General features: G+C 46.5%; 1 long non-coding RNA gene across 1 annotated transcript; it reads left to right on the top strand.

The window, feature by feature from the left end:
* Positions 1–1,149: 1,149 nt before the first annotated feature.
* Positions 1,150–3,250, top strand: LOC142072877 (uncharacterized). The gene is made up of 2 exons (XR_012669479.1): positions 1,150–2,160; positions 2,746–3,250. It is a non-coding gene; the product is annotated as an uncharacterized LOC142072877 (long non-coding RNA).
* The last annotated feature ends 801 nt before the right edge of the window (positions 3,251–4,051 follow it).

The raw sequence follows: 4,051 nt of genomic DNA, 5'->3' as shown, positions 1-4,051 counted from the left end.
GGATAAGATAAATATCACATCAACTCTATGTGGGTCTAAGACTTGATAGCAAGACACATAAGTGGAATATGGCACCTGCCCATACTGTCTCCCTCAAATAAATTTGCTACAAGACAATAAATAGGTGACTCCTCCACTCCTCAAAACCCAGCTCATAGATACAGGAAGACTGGATAGCCACCCCTTCTTTTAAGGACAGTTACCCTTGCTTATGTACTGTTGCTTCGCATATCCTTCTGTCAGCCCCTTTCTAAGGCATTGCCAGGCTTATTACATGTATCGTGTTTTTTTTTTTTTTAAATTAAATGACTTAAAAGCACTAAAACCATGCCAACTATTGTTTACTTCTGCTGTAAGACACTCCTCCCAATCCCTAGCTAAGAGACAGCTTCATTTTGAATTATGTTTAAGAAAGTAAGTAGTATTCAGCATTAACAACAGGATCTTTACTGTTTACCTCATTCAAGCTACAGCTAATGTAAACAAGGATTTGTTTTGTTCAAACATTGACACTTTGTTAAACTCCGATGCTAACACTAGAAAACAGGCAGCTCTGCACCATTGTCTAGGAGTGAGGACAGAGCAAGAAAGGGGGAATTGATAGATACCCAGGAAAACAAACAACAGCGGTAAAAAGAAAAGGAGTACTTGTGGCACCTTAGAGACTAACCAATTTACACGAAAGCTCATGCTCAAATAAATTGGTTAGTCTCTAAGGTGCCACAAGTACTCCTTTTCTTTTTGCAAAGACAGACTAACACGGCTGTTACTCTGAAACCTGTCAACAGCGGTAAGTTTACTGAACAGTGCAGCATTATCTTTTAATTTACAGTCCATCAGTTATCCTGAGGATTTAGTAGATATTTCACTCATGGATCATCAGTGCAATCTACGTTTTTATATATCACATTTGGTGATTTACTTGGCACTAGCATTTAGGTTATTAAAAGCACTCCACAAACTTTCAGTAATTTTTTTGGACTCATGCGAAAATGATCATTGATACTGGTGGAATAATGACCGTGCAGTTTTGGTTCTGTTATTAAACAGTACAAGTACTTGCCTTAATGATTTCATGGAAGATAATGTTACTTTGACTAATACTACATTGTCTTTTTTTTTTTGCGGTGTGTGTGTGTGTGAAGAATTAAGATGTGCAAGCGAGATTTCCAGAAGTGGTCAGCACATCATTTTAAAAGCATGAACATTTCATTGAGGTGTCTATGCCCTGGTCTACACTAGGACTTTAGGTCGAATTTAGCAGCGTTAAATCGATGTAAACCTGCACCCGTCCACACAATGAAGCCCTTTATTTCGACTTAAAGGGCTCTTAAAATCGATTTCCTTACTCCAGCCCGACAAGTGGATTAGCACTTAAATCGGCCTTGCCGGGTCGAATTTGGGGTACTGTGGACACAATTCAACGATATTGGCCTCCGGGAGCTATCCCAGAGTGCTCCATTGTGACTGCTCTGGACAGCACTCTCAACTCAGATGCACTGGCCAGGTAGACAGGAAAAGAACCGCAAACTTTTTAATCTCATTTCCTGTTTGGCCAGCGTGGCAAGCTGCAGGTGACCATGCAGAGCTCATCAGCAGAGGTGACCATGATGGAGTCCCAGAATCACAAAAGAGCTCCATCATGGACTGAACGGGAAGTACGGGATCTGATCGCTGTATGGGGAGAGGAATCCATGCTATCAGAACTCCGTTCCAGTTTTTGAAATGCCAAAACCTTTGTCAAAATCTCCCAGGGCATAAAGGACAGAGGCCATAACAGGGACCCGAAGCAGTGCCGCGTGAAACTTAAGGAGCTGTGGCAAGCCTACCAGAAAACCAGAGAGGCGAACGGCCGCTCCGGGTCAGAGCCCCAAACATGCCGCTTCTATGATGAGCTGCATGCCATTTTAGGGGGTTCAGCCACCACTACCCCAGCCGTGTTGTTTGACTCCTTCAATGGAGACGGAGGCAACATGGAAGCAGGTTTTGGGGATGAAGAAGATGATGATGATGAGGTTGTAGATAGCTCACAGCAAGCAAGCGGAGAAACCGGTTTTCCCGACAGCCAGGGACTGTTTCTCACCCTGGACCTGGAGCCAGTACCCCCCGAACCCACCCAAGGCTGCTTCCTGGACCCGGCAGGTGGAGAAGGGACCTCCGGTGAGTGTACCTTTTAAAATACTATACATGGTTTAAAAGCAAGCATGTGAAAGGATTACTTTGCCCTGGCATTCGCGGCTCTCCTGGATGTACTCCCAAAGCCTTTGCAAAAAGTTTCTGGGGAGGGCAGCCTTATTGCGTCCTCCATGGTAGGACACTTTACCACTCCAGGCCAGTAACACGTACTCAGGAATCATTGTACAACAAAGCATTGCAGTGTATGTTTGCTGGCGTTCAAACAACATCCGTTCTTTATCTCTCTGTGTTATCCTCAGGAGAGTGAGATATCATTCATGGTCACCTGGTTGAAATAGGGTGCTTTTCTTCAGGGGTCACTCAGAGGAGCCCGTTCCTGCTGGGCTGTTTACCTGTGGCTGAACAGAAATGTTCCCTGCTGTTAGCCACGGGGGGGAGGTTTGAGGGAGTAACCACGCGATAGAGGGAGGCAAAATGCGACCTTGTAACGAAAGCACATGTGCTATGTATGTAATGTTAACAGCAAGGTTTACCCTGAAAGAGTGTAGCCACTGTTTTATAAAATGTGTCTTTTAAAATACCGCTGTCCCTTTTTTTTTCCTCCACCAGCTACATGTGTTTCAATGATCACAGGATCTTCTCCTTCCCAGAGGCTAGTGAAGATTAGAAAGAAAAAAAAACGCACTCGTGATGAAATGTTCTCTGAGCTCATGCTGTCCCCCCACACTGACAGAGCACAGACGAATGCGTGGAGGCAAATAATGTCAGAGTGCAGGAAAGCACAAAATGACCGGGAGGAGAGGTGGCGGACTGAAGAGAGTAAGTGGCGGCAGCGTGATGAGAGGAGGCAGGATTCAGTGCTGAGGCTGCTGGAGGACCAAACCAGTATGCTCCAGTGTATGGCTGAGCTGCAGCAAAGGCAGCTGGAGCACAGACTGCCACTACAGCCCCTGTGTAACCAACCGCCCTCCTCCCCAAGTTCCATAGCCTCCACACCCAGACGCCCAAGAACGCAGTGGGGGGCCCACCGGCCAAACAGCCACTCCGCCACAGAGGATTGCCCAAAAAAAAGAAGGCTGACATTCAATAAATTTTAAAGTTGTAAACTTTTAAAGTGCTGTGTGGCATTTTCCTTCCCTCCTCCACCACCCCTCCTAGGCTACCTTGGTAGTCATCCCCCTATTTGTGTGATGAATGAGTAAAGAATGCATGAATGTGAAGCAACAATGACTTTATTGCCTCTGCAAGCAATGATTAAAGGGAGGAGGGGAGGGTGGTTAGCTTGCAGGGAAATAAAGTGAACCAAGGGGCGGGGGGTTTCATCAAGGAGAAACAAAGAGAACTTTCACACCGTAGCCTGGCCAGTCCTGAAACTGGTTTTCAAAGCTTCTCTGATGCGTACCGCGCGCTCCTGTGCTCTTCTAACCACCCTGGTGTTTGGCTGCGCGTAACCAGCAGCCAGGTGATTTGCCTCAACCTCCCACCCCGCCATAAACGTCTCCCCCTTACTCTCACAGATATTGTGGAGCACACAGCAAGCAGTAATAACAGTGGGAATATTGGTTTCGCTGAGGTCTAAGCGAGTCAGTAAACTGCGCCAGCGCGCCTTTAAACGTCCAAATGCACATTCTACCACCATTCTGCACTTGCTCAGCCTGTAGTTGAACAGCTCCTGACTACTGTCCAGGCTGCCTGTGTACGGCTTCATGAGCCGTGGCATTAAGGGGTAGGCTCGGTCCCCAAGGATACATATAGGCATTTCAACGTCCCCAACAGTTATTTTCTGGTCTGGGAATAAAGTCCCTTCCTGCAGCTTTTGAAACAGACCAGAGTTCCTGAAGACGCGAGCATCGTGTATCTTTCCCGGCCATCCCACGTTGATGTTGGTGAAACGTCCCTTGTGATCCACCAGAGC

Source organism: Caretta caretta, chromosome 7 (assembly GCF_965140235.1).
Source record: "Caretta caretta isolate rCarCar2 chromosome 7, rCarCar1.hap1, whole genome shotgun sequence".
NCBI classification, from domain to species: domain Eukaryota; kingdom Metazoa; phylum Chordata; order Testudines; family Cheloniidae; genus Caretta; species Caretta caretta.
This window is presented reverse-complemented; position numbering and strand designations above follow the sequence as displayed.